This window comes from Lissotriton helveticus, chromosome 1_1 (assembly GCF_964261635.1).
Source record: "Lissotriton helveticus chromosome 1_1, aLisHel1.1, whole genome shotgun sequence".
NCBI lineage: Eukaryota > Metazoa > Chordata > Amphibia > Caudata > Salamandridae > Lissotriton > Lissotriton helveticus.
The window spans coordinates 1,007,488,373-1,007,501,309 of NC_136057.1; positions in this window are offsets into that span (position 1 = coordinate 1,007,488,373).

Below are 12,937 nucleotides of genomic sequence, written 5' to 3' on the forward strand. Positions count from 1 at the left end.
TGCAGATCCTTCTCCTTCCTCGCCGCCAAGACCTGGAATACCCTCCCTACCCACCTGCGACAGACCCAAGACCTGCTCACCTTCAGAAGACTCCTCAAGACCTGGCTCTTCAAGCAGTAGCAGCACCCCCCGCCCCTCAGCGGCTTGAGACCCTCACGGGTAAGTAGTGCGCTTTACAAGTGACTGACTGTTTAAGTGAGGTGCATACCTGTATCAAGCCAGCTTGCAATTTACGCCATTTAAAGTATGCCTAAATGTATCTCCGGGAGTAAAGACCCCTCATGTTCCAGGTGAGCAGCCTAATAGTGGCGAGTACTAGCCATTGTCTAGTGTCCCTCCAACGATATGCAGTGGTCTCCTACCAACCTCCCTATTGGATATCCTGCACCCCAAATACATAATACACCCCATCAGGTAATAGGAACACAAAGAGAGAAGGATAAAACAATATAAACAACCACAAACTGAACATGCCCAGCACGATAACGACAATGTGCATCTGTTCAAACAACAACATAACTAGCTGTCATCGAGGGGGTAAACACTTTGCCAGTCTCCTGTGGCACTGTGTTGGGGTGGATATGCATTAGTCTTGGGAATAATTGTCTGGCCCAAGCCTGAGTAGAACAGCAACGTACTTGAGTCATCATATATACAAGTGCTGTGACAAAAGTGAAGACGAAATATAACACGATAAAAGGAAAGCATGAGAAGGATCATAGATGTAGCATGATTTCATCAGCCGTTCCTCGTGTGACTTTAGATAATAGCATCACGCGCACTTCCACTGACAGCGTTAGTATTGTCCCCTGAGCTAGTCGTTCCCCCAGGGCTACCTCCTAAGTGTGCATATGTCTGCACTGTCGCCGCAGCTCCCTTTCTGCCATCCCAGGCTTGCAGCTGTGTAGAATGTGATCCTTTGCCTCTATTCTGGTGGGACTCTTTATGCCTGCAGGGCCCCACAGAGGGAGACTCCGGGCGGGCATGGCCCCAGAGTTATATGTATCCAGCCATTGCCATGCAACCTCCAAGTGTGGGGAAAAAGGTGGTCTTTCCATCCAGCTGAACCAACTTAGCTTGGAACTGTACGGCCTACTCAATAGTCAATCAATAGTCAACTCCCTCAGTCTATGTTTCCAGTTAGGAAAGAAGCTCTCACACGACCTTCAGAGTTATATGTTTCCAAACTGCCAAGCGGCCTCCGAGGTGGTGGAAAAGGTGGTCTTTCCATCCATCTGAATCAACATAGCTGGGAGCAGTAAGGCCTACGGAATACCCAACTCTCTCAGCTTCTTTTTCTCGGTCATGAAAGAAGCCCTTTGTTACTGCACCACAGCAGAAAAATAATCAGAGAAGATGGATACAGGCATTATGTCAACTACAAAGGGCTCAACCTGTCGAAGTATGAACTTGCGACCCCAGTAAGGCATCATACCTGCCACCACAGGCTGAGGGGGTGCCCCTGGTGCGGGGGTCTTGACAGCACCCTGTGCGCTCTTTCAAGAGCATAGTGTTTAGACAGAGTCTCAGGTGCAACCATTTCCTGCAACCATTCCTTCAGGTAGGTGATCAATGGTGATCCTTTAAATTGCTCAGGTAGGCCAACCACTTGAATATTGCTCCACCTGGCACTGCCCTCCTGGTTTTCAATCCAAGACTCCAATATTTCGACCCTGCCAGCCAGAGTGCCCAGTTCGTCTGATTGAGATTTTGATGTGAGGCCAGACACTATGAGGTCAGCCTCGACCAGGTGGAGACGATCAGCTGTTTTCCTGTGGTTGTCACATAGCAGGTCCATGTCCACAACTAAGCAGTCAATTTAACTCTCGAGGGCATCTTGAGCCGATCCTATTGCCCCAAGTATGGTGTCTAGTTTGTCCTCAGATGGGGGAGGAGTGCCCCACTCTAGCATTGGGACCTCAGCTTGATGGGATGAAAGAGTGGATGAAGTATGGCAGGAGAGCTCAGGTGGATGTGTCAGCTTTCCCCCACCACGATAGTCATAAATAGCATGGTGGGCCCTGCATCAAGTGGGCTGCCATGGCATATGTAGTAGCATCAGCCTCCTCCCCCGAAGTTACTGAATCAGGTTGTGTGGTAACCTCACCCTGACAATGTTCTGTCCGGTGGAGGGAAGGTGGGCTGAGGAATTGACAGTGGCCCTCGACCTGTTCTAGGCGGTGACAGGCTCCCACCTAGCAGGCTATGTGCAGTAGGATAGGGGCGCTGTATGTCCAATAGTACCCGTCCAGCAAGGCTCCTCACTGGCAGGAGCACAGGAGGCTACAGAAAGTCGGGCCTCTGTCCCCATAGCCTGCAGATGACAAGGCCCCCTCCTGGAGTCAAGACGGTTGGGTGCAACCCAGGCTTACAACAGGCAGGCTGTTGCTTCTCCCCTGCGCAGTGAAGGAGGAAGATGGGGCCCGGCACACCTCTGGCAGTCATCCGCTACAGCTCCGCGCAGTCAGTAAGTGTGCAGGTCACTCCCACGGCTCCACAGGCACTGTCACTACTGCAGCTCATGAGCCATCTCTGCCAGCCCTGTGCGATCCCCAGCTGCCGCCAATTTACGCTGCGCCCAGCAGGATGGATTTCACTAACGCCAGGGATTTGGGCGAGCCCTGTCAAACTGTAGGAGAGTGCCAGGGGGTACCAAGAAATTAGTGTTGGTACCCACAAGGGCAAGACAGTCATCTGGGCAACTGGATTCATGAGATTGCCCTAGGCTAGGTAGAGCGCTCACTCAGTGTGGGTCGTTCATCATGGCGGCTGGCCCCACCCCCAGTTTCAAGTCCTACTGTTAATAAATTATTTCCTTTATATCTATACATGCTGTCTCAATCTTTCTCAGTAATGTAATACTGATTTTCTATTTTTTGCATGTCTGACTTCACAACTTTCTCCTCTATTTCCTATGGGCAAACTTTATTGTATGTTTTGGCTCTTCTGTCACTTCAGCCACAATCGGATTCAGGTGATAGCTTGTATACAATGTTGTGGAATCCTGTAAGCCACACAATTAAGAAGGAACAATCGCCTGAAGGGAAAAAAAACAATTGTGAGGCATGCTCACCATCAACCCCTGAAGTACTTGTTGCTGCCACTCTTGAGAAGGAGGGTGATGAAGGTTCAGTACACAGTCCTAAAAATGTTTCATCAGGTGATTGTACCCACATTACAACACCCGAGGAGTCTGTGCATGGAGATAGTGACAGGGAAAGGGATTTTGAAGGACATAAACAGCGCTGTTTTCCAGCTACAAAGGAACCAAGCAAAGACCTCAAGATGTCCCGCCTTTGAATCCTGTCCAAGGCAGAATACATTAACACATGCATTTACTACCAGCAGCAACAGAGGGACAGCTCCATACACTGTTAGCCAGGGTGACAATGCTGACAGACAACACAATGTGAATATAACACTGTAGTGTTCTCCACAGTGGGTGTCAGGCAGCACATCAGACTCTGGACACAGGTTGGTTACACAACGTTTCCTTTATTACGCTTTCTTGGACCTGGTTACATACACGTCCTCTCCTGGTGCCCGTCCTGGTCAATCTGCTGTCCTTCCTGTCCCTAACCGGATGTGGTGTCCGGTGACCTGGTCACCTCCCTCATGACCCACAGGGTCCTAGTGTCCTCCTGTTCTATCGTCCTGTCTGTCGGGTCACGACAAACACCGAGAGAGGAAGAAATATCAACCTAATAAAAGTAACCGAGAAGATACCTTGGTAGACCACACAAGCATCACCTTGCTAATGATTAGCGCAGGTGCAAGCATAGTACTCTGGCATGCATTCAAAATACATAACTAAAATAAATAACAGTAATCATATTTATGCGCAATGTGGCAAACGTGTATATTTGTTTCTTTGTGAGGACAATTCATTGTTACATACAGCTATGTTTTTTATCAGGCATTAGTGGCGCGGCTAAAAAATTACTTTTTAGCATTGTGTTACCATGTATTGTGTCACATACATCCAGATTGTTTAGTTTTTAGTTACAAAAATAATTAAATTACTTATTCTTTTCTTCACTCGATGCTAATAAATACATTAGCTAATGATTTAGATGTATGTAATTAACGTGCTTAAACATTATTAATATATATTGCGTACCCTTATAAATGTGTTAGTCTCCAGATTAAGCAATCTTCCATGAAAATTACCTCACGTAGTTCAAAGAGTTATCATGTTATCGGTAAAACGAATTCCTTTATATGGACTTCTTGTGTCCCTTATTAACCCCTTCGGGGCTGATGACGAGCTGGGCTCGTCATGGCGTAGCCTCCTCGCACGCTCATGACGAGCCCAGCTCGTCATGAGCCCCACCCTCGGGGGAAGCGCCATCGCTCCCCCCGAGTCTGCCCGATTTTTTTCGTTTCTTCGGGGATGGCAGGGGAAGACCTTCCCCTGCCTCCCCCCGCCCTCCCCGCCCGCGTCATCAATGACGTCAGCGCGCGAGGCGCGCTGACGTCACCGGAGGCTCCTTTTGTTTACAGACGCGCAGGGAAGCCATTTGCTTCCTGCGCGTCTTCGGCAAAAGAGGTTTGTTTCGTGGCTGGGGCGGGGGGGATTGTTTTCAAACTTGCATCGAGGGAAAGGAAAGGCTTTTCCTTTCCCTCGATGGCACTTTAGAGGTTTCCTGCTGCACGATCGTGCGATCGTGCAGCAGGAATGTTAGGGATTTTTTTTTTTTGTGTGTTTCATGATCAATTTCGTAGTTCGGGGAGCGGCCCCTTGGGGAAGGGTCGCTCCGCTTGTTGGGGGAACATAATCTAAGTCTTCTCTTGGCTGCAATGTTGTTGAAAGGCCGTTTTTTCTACAAAAATGCTGATGGGGGTCATTTATAAAGTAAAAATGATAGTGCTCATTGTAATGAAGGATGCAAGTGCCTCTGTCCTTCATTACTTATACTGATGTGTGTTTCTGAAGTGGCTAAAAAACACACCTGTGCTGCCTTGGCAAAGCTCACTAGTGTTGTTGGCCTGATGAATGTTTTTTTTTGTGTGCTGCTTTTCAAACACATGCTTTGTCTCCAGTGACCATGTGTGTGTTACTATGCCATGTGCGAAGGGGTCCCTTGAGTGAGCTGTCCATCATAGTGGGAAGCTCACAAATGTTTTTGGGCTGTTGATTGTTACCTGAATTTGTGCTGCAACTCTAGCGCCATCTTTGTCTCCATTGACCATGTGTGCGTTACTATGCAACTGCACAAATGTGCGCAGGGGTCCCTTGAGTGAGCTGTCCATCATAGTGGGAAGCTCACAAATGTTTTTGTGTTGATGATTGTTTTCCTGAGTTTGTGCCGCAACTCGAGCGCCATCTTTGTCTCCAGTGTCCATGTGTGCGTTACTATGCAATTGCACAGATGTGCGCAGGGGTCCCTTGTGTGAGCTGTCCATCATAGTGCTTGGGGTATGCACGAAACATGTCGACGATAGGAGTTGATAGGTACATCTGGACACATTACGTTTAGGGCAGCCTATCTTTCCACCCCGTTTATTACCACCTAGAGGCAAGAATAAAGTTTATTGTAAACCTACTGGGCAGGTATTTCACACATCACATAGTCCACTCCTCAAATACACATGCACCACACATAGTCTAATAAAGTGCTCCTACGTAACTTTCGCAAGTCGCAGCACGCCCCAGCCCGTAGAGGACTGGGATGGCCCCAATGATGAAGCATGTCACCGTGGGGCAACCCTGGTGAGTGAGGGGACACCTAAAAGAGGAGCATTTCTCCCCTTTTTTGTACACAATACCATATTTTCACAATCGACCCCAGTGTGTGTTGGTTGTTATCTGAATAAACTAGCAAGGCTCTTAGGTATCTGGAAACAGAGACCATTTGTTCATCATAGTGGGAAGTTCACAAATGTTTTTGGGCTGATGATTGCTTTCCTGAGTTTGTGCTGCAACTCGAGCCCCATCTTTGTCTCCAGTGTCCATGTGTCCGTTACTATGCAATTGCACAGATGTGCGCAGGGGTCCCTTGTGTGAGCTGTGAATCATAGTGGGAAGGTCACAAATGTTTTTGGGCTGATGAATGTTTTCCTGAATTTGTGCTGCAACTCGAGCGCTTGCTTTGTCTCCAGTGTCCGTGTGTGTTACTATGCCATCGCACCAATGTGTGCACAGGTCCCTTGAGTGAGCTGTCCATCATAGTGGGTAAATTTAGGAAAGATGGTGCACTCCGCTAGTTGGTGGGCGTTGCCAAACGGGGATCTTCTGTGTGAGTTCACATGCCTCTTATGTGTATAAATGGTCAGAGACTTTTGAGAGCAGCAGATGGGGAGAAAGAAGCTCCTGGTCATAGGAACTGTTTTAGGATTGCGCTTGTGAAAATCAAGGATGCAAGTGCCTCTGTCCAGCATCGCAGTTAACCACAGTAATTCTGTTGTCCCCCTCCCCATGAGAATCCCTGATGACGTCAGCGCGCACAGCACGCGCCAACATCTTCAGGGATTCCCAGGCGGTCGGGAAGCCATTTGCTTCCTGCGCCTGGAGGTGTTAGGTTGGTTTTGAGATATTTGGGGGGGTTTGCAAAGAGGCATCAGGGGAGAGGTAAGTGATTTTCCTCTCTTCTGATGTCTCTTTGCAGGGCATTTCTGGCTCACGGTCGCGCACAGCATTGCAATTGTGCGGTGGAAATGCCCCCACTAGCACCAGGGATTTTATTTTAGATTGTAGGAAGTGACCCATTGTGCAAGGGTTGCTTTCAGGTGGGTCGGATTTTAAATTTAGATTTTCTGGCCTCCCCCCCGGTGGGCAAATCAACCCGTACTTTTGTCCGTTTTGCCCTTTTTGATGGCCCATCTGTGTGGATGTGATTTTGGGGGTAAATTTGTGTATTGTTTATTCATTTGTTATGTTGTTTGTGAAATGTAGTATTAAATTATTTTTTTTCTTCTTTGTTTTTGATCCAGGCTTTTGCTGTTTGTATTGGTGTAGGTTGTGGTTCGGTTAATGCTGGTTTTGCAGCTTGTGTAGTTGCATGTGCTTGGTAAGTAAATGTTTTTTGTACTATTTTTCCTAGATAAATGTGTTGTTATGAAAAGTGAAGTTATTGCTGTGTGTGTGGCTTTGTGTTTCTTGATTGTTAACTTTTTTTTTTGTATTGCTGCTTGTTCTGTACTTTGTCTAATCTATACTTTTTTTTTTCTTTCCAGTGGGATTTCCTTTCTTTTTGCTGTGTTTCAGCAGAGTAGGTGCTGGTGATTCTTCTTATATTTGGTTAGATTTGAATTGTTTTTGAGTGTATTGATTTTTGTGTGAAGACTCTACCTTGTTTACTTCTTCCTTTGCACAGTGTAGGTTGTTGTTCACTTGTGTGTGTAGTCTTCTTGATTTGTAAGGATAATGGCTGCTCGCAGGATTACTGCTAAGCAGGTTGTTAGTTTGCTTTTTGAGTCTTCCTCTGACCATGGTCCAGACACTGACTCTGATTCGGAGCATGAGGTAGGTGCAGAAGATTCAGGCAGTGAGTTTTCTCTTCGCATGGTATCATCGGATGATGATTCTTCTTCTAGTGCTGATGAAGTGCCTGTGGTAGAGAGGGACATTGATGTGCCGGTAGAGAGGCAAGAGCCATGTGAGCGGCAGCCTAGGTCCTCAAGGTTTCCCTTTTTTTCTCGTCAGGAACAGGCAAGTGTGGTAAAGGCTGCGCCCAAAAGGTTTCACATTGCTGTGGTGCGCCAAAGGTTATCTGGTGCTGCTAGTCTTCCTGTTGTAGAGCAGCATGAGGCATCTGGTGCTGCTAGTCTTTCTGTTGTTGTTGAGCAGCAAGTGGCATCTGGGGATGCGAGTTCTTCTGTTGATGTTGAGATGCAAGAGGCACCTGGGGATGTGAGTTCTCCTGTTGGTGAAGAGATGCAAAATGTATCTGGGGATGCTAGTATTCCTGTTGGTGTAGTGAGGCAAGAGGCATCTGGGGATGCTAGTGTTCCCGTTGATGTAGTGCAGCAAGAGGCATCTGGCCTGCAGGCTAGGGTGGCTTCTTCTCCTCATGTTAGTGATGACGTCTGGGTTGCCCCTGGCATGGTGCAACCGGAATTGCCAGACTTCACTGGTGTTCCAGGGTGTAGAGTGAATACTGACAATTTTTTGCCAATTCAATTTTTTTCAGTTGTTTTTTGACGATGAGTTTTTGCAGGAGATTGTGGAGCAAACTAATTTGTATGCAGAGCAGTATTTAAGGGACCACAGTGCCAGCCTTAAGCCCCATTCCAGAGCTACCCATTGGTCTCCCACATATGTTGAAGAGATGAAGAAGTTTTTGGGATTAACTTTTTTGATGGGCTTGCTAAGGAAGCCATCAATGTCTTCTTATTGGTCCACTAGTCCCTTGATGGCAACATCTATATTTCCAGCAGTTATGACTCGTGATCGATATATGCTTCTTCTTCGCATGATGCATTTTGTTGATAATGATTTAGCGTTGCCACGCGATCACCCTGATTGTGACCGTCTTTTTAAGATTCGGCCTGTCCTTGATCACTTTGTTGATCGTTTTCCTGAGATGTTTGCACCTGGAAGAGAAATAGCTGTGGACGAGTCTTTGGTATTGTTCAAGGGCCGCTTGGTTTTTAGGCAATACATTCCTAGTAAGAGGGCACGCTATGGCATCAAACTGTATATGCTGTGTGACAGTGAGACTGGATATGTTTATAATTTCAGGGTGTACACCGGTAAGGATTCCAGCATTAACACTTCTGCTTGTCCGTTCACTTTTGGAGTGACTGAGAAAATTGTGTGGGAACTAGGTAGACGATTATTTAACAAAGGCCACCATTTATATGTAGATAACTTCTACACTAGTTTGCGTTTGTTCAAGGAGTTGGCCAAAGTGGGCACTGTTGCATGTGGCACGATGCGCAGTAAAGAAAGGTTTTCCAATAGAACTTGTTTGCAAAAGGCTTGTGCGGGGACAGTCTACTGCATTGCGATGTGGGAAGCTTCTAGCTGTGAAGTTTTCAGACAGGAGAGATGTTTACATGCTGACTACTATCCATGACGAAAGCACTGAAGCTCTGCCAGTTCGGGGTGAGACTGCTGAAGTGCGTAAACCTGTGTGCATTTTAGACTATAATAGGCACATGGGTGGTGTTGACAGAGTAGATCAGAGGTTGGAACCTTATGCTGCTCTTCGAAAGGCTTACGTTTGGTACAAGAAGTTGGCTATCCATCTTTTCCACTTGGCATCCTTTAATGCTTTTGTTGTTTTCCAGAAATCTTGTCCTGAGTCAAAGATGCCTTTTGTTAAGTTTCAGGAGACTATAATAGGCAGCCTTGTACTAGTGGAACAGGCAAGTGTGCCAAGATTTGGAGTGGTGGAGGAAGTGGCTAGACTGAAAGATCGCCACTTTCCAGAATACATTTCTCCCACAACTGCAAAAGACAATCCCACTAAAAGATGTAGAGTCTGTTGGCGAAGAGAAGTGCGGAGGGAGTCTCGTATGCACTGTCCTGACTGTCCTTCAAATCCTGGATTGTGTGTGCCAGCCTGTTTTAAATCGTACCACACACAAAAGAAGTTTTGGGAGTTTCATTGAGCTTGTAAGTGTACTGTCTGGTCTGTTTTCTGTAATATTTTTTTGTTTGCTTTTAGGTTTGCATTAGTGCAAAGCATTTAGGTTTTGAATTTGTGTTAGCAGATTTGTAGGTTTCTACATTTGATTTGTGGTATTTCTTTAAAAAATTCTAATTTCGATGGTGGTGTGTGCAGGATTGTGCTTGGATTGTTGGTGTGCGTGGACTGGCGCTTGGCTGGTGGTGTGCGTGGTCTGGTGCTTGGCTGGCATAGTGCATGGATTGGAGTTGTGCATGGTGGGGTGAGTGGATTTTTGCTTGGCTGGCGGAGTGCATGGTTAGGTGCTTGGCTGGTGGTGTGAGTGGATGGCGCTTGGCTGGTGGTGTGCGTGGTCTGGTGCTTGGCTGGCATAGTGCATGAATTGGAGTTGTGCTGGGGGGGTGCGTGGATTTTTGCTTGGCTGGCGGAGTGTATGGTTAGGTGCTTGGCTGGCGGTGTGAGTGGAGTGGTGCTTGGCTGGCGGTGTGTGTGGAGTGGTGCTTGGCTGGCGGCATGTGTGGAGTGGTGCTTGGATGGTGTTGTGTTTGTGGAGTGGCGCTTGGCTGGTGGTGTGCGTGGAGTGATGCTTGGCTGGTGGTGTGTGTGGAGTGGTAGTTGGCTGTCGGTGTGTGCTGAGTGGTGTTTGGCTGGCAGTGTGCATGGTCTGGTGCTTGGATGGTGGTGTGGGTGGACTGGCGCTCGGCAGGCGGTGTGTGAGTAGTTACTTTCTGTTGGTCAATACACACACTGCTAGTTGAGTGACACTCCACACAGTCCATCATTTTGTGTAGTTACAGTGTCAGAAATGTGGGCGTGTGAAAGTGATGGGCCCTTGAATGGCGCTGTTTGCTGGTGTGAGTGTTGAAATGTGATGGGTCCGCGGCTGGCGGTGTGAATGTTTTGTATGTGTCACGCGTACGAAAGGTGTATGAATGGCCTGTAAAGAGGTTGGTGCCTTGACGTGGCTTTACAGCTCACGAGCTGCGAGTCAGTGGTTCAGTTTATCATACTTTCAATTATACGCAGTGTATTTCATTTTTGATGAAATTACTTGCGTATCCAATTGTATGTACTGAATCATCACTCACCCTCGTGCCAAATCCAACCAGTATGTGTGTGTGCTTGCAGATTAGATGGGTGTGCAGTAATAATTGTTTTTTTTCTCTTTCTGCAGTAGGGTGTACCTTGCCCCTTATTGTGATTGTTGTTATGTGTTGCTTTTCCATTCGGATGGTGTCAATGGTCTGGTTTGTATCAGGTATGAAAGGTGCGTGAATGGCCTGTAAAACGGTTGGTGCCTTGTCGTGGCTTTACAGCTCACGAGTTGCGAGTCACTGGTTCAGTTTTTATGCATTTATTTATTGACAGAGCATTTCATTTTTTTGAAATATCTTGTTAATAAAATTTTATGTACTGAACCATCACTCGCCCTCGTGCCAAATCCAACCTGTATGTGTGTGTCTTTGAGGAATAGATAGCCGTGCTTGAATGTTTGACTTTTGAGTAACTCTGTTAAGGTGTGGTATCCTTTTACTCGGGAGAACAAGGGGAGCGCAGGGTGGTAGGACTTTTTTGCCGGCACGGCGATCCCACGCCAAAATGTTTGGAAAAGTGCTATTTTTACCTATTTTTAAGGTTTGCAAGGAGTTCTGGGTAGGAAAACATTGGTGGACCCACACATGCCATACCTCCCTGGACTCTCCCGGGTGTCTAGTTTTCAGAACTGTTTGGGTTTGCTACTTTCCAAAGAATACCACCCACCCCGGGCCAAAAACTCAGGTGCCTCCCCCCCAAAAAATCAAAGTTATATTGCTTCAGGGTATTTTATATTCACCACTGTTAGATTTGGACCTTTTCCTGTTGCAGCCACTATGGCTACCCACGCAAGTGAGGTACCGTTTTTATCGGGAGACCTGGGGGAATGCTGGGTGGGAGATAATTTGTGTGAGCCCAGTGATGCCACGCTTTCCCAGACTACAACGTGTGAAAAAATTGATTTTTTTTCTGGTAAAATTGAGGTTTGCAAGGGATTCTGGGTAAAGGAACGTTAGCGGATCCACGCAAGCCATACCTCCTTGGAAGCGCCCGGGTGTCTACTTTTCAGAAATGTGTGGGTTTGGTAGGTTTCCATAGATGGCTGTCTCGCACGGGGCCAGAAACCCAGGTAACCCCTAAGTCCACCAGCTTTTGCAAGAGGGGTTACCTGGGTTTTTGGCCCCGTGCGAGACAGCCATCTAGGGAAACCTACCAATCCCACACATTTCTGCAAAGTAGACAACCGGGGGCTTCCAAGGAGGTTTGGCTTGCGTGGATCCTCCAACGTTCCTTTACCCAGAATCCCTTGCAAACCTCATTTTTTGCATGGAAAAAATCAGTTTTTTCACACGTTTTAGTGTTGGAAAGCGTGGCATCACTGGGCACACACAAATTACCTCCCACCCAGCGTTCCCCAAGGTCTCCCGATAAAAATGGTACCTCACTTGCGTGGGTAGGCATAGCGGCTGCAACAGGAAAAGGTCCAATTCATACTGTGGAGACGAAAACATTACCTTTAGCCAAATAATCTTATTTTTTGAGGGGGTCACCTGAGCTTTTGGCCCGGGGCTTGGCAGGCATCTTTGGAAACTACCAAACCCAAACAGTTCTGAGAACTAGACACCCGGGGGAGTCCAGGGTGGTATGGCATGCGTGGGTCCCTCAATGTTTTCCTACCCAGAAACCCCTGCAAACCTGAATTTTTGGTCAAAAAACCCACTTTTCCATACTTTTTTGGGTGGGATCTCGCTGCCGGAACAAATGTCCTACCACCCAGTGTTTCCCTTGTTCTCCCGAGTAAAATGATACCTCACTTGTGTGGGTGGGCCAAAGGCATGTGACTTAGGCTGGGGTGCTTAATTTGTAAAACGTAAATATGAGTAAAAACGACTTTTTTCAAAATTCATTTTTGGCGTATTCTGCTTTGGGGCACCCACACAAGTGAGGTATCCTTTTACTCTGGAGAACAAGGGAAACGCAGGGTGGTATGACTTTTTTGCCGGCCCGGCGATCCCACGCCAAAAAGTTTGGAAAAGTGCAATTTTTACCTAATTTTAAGGTTTGCAGAGAGTTCTGGGTAGGAAAACATTGGGGGACCCATGCATGCCATACCTCCCTGGATTCCCCCGGGTGTCTAGTTTTCAGAACTGTTTGGGTTTGCTACTTTGCAAAGAATACCACCGAGCCCCGGGCCACAAACTCAGATGCCCCCCCCCCAAAATCAAGGTAGTTTTGCAATAAGGTAATGTAAATTCACCACCGTACGATTTGAACCGTTTCCTGTCGCAGCCACTATGCCTACCCACGCAAGTGAGGTACCATTTTTT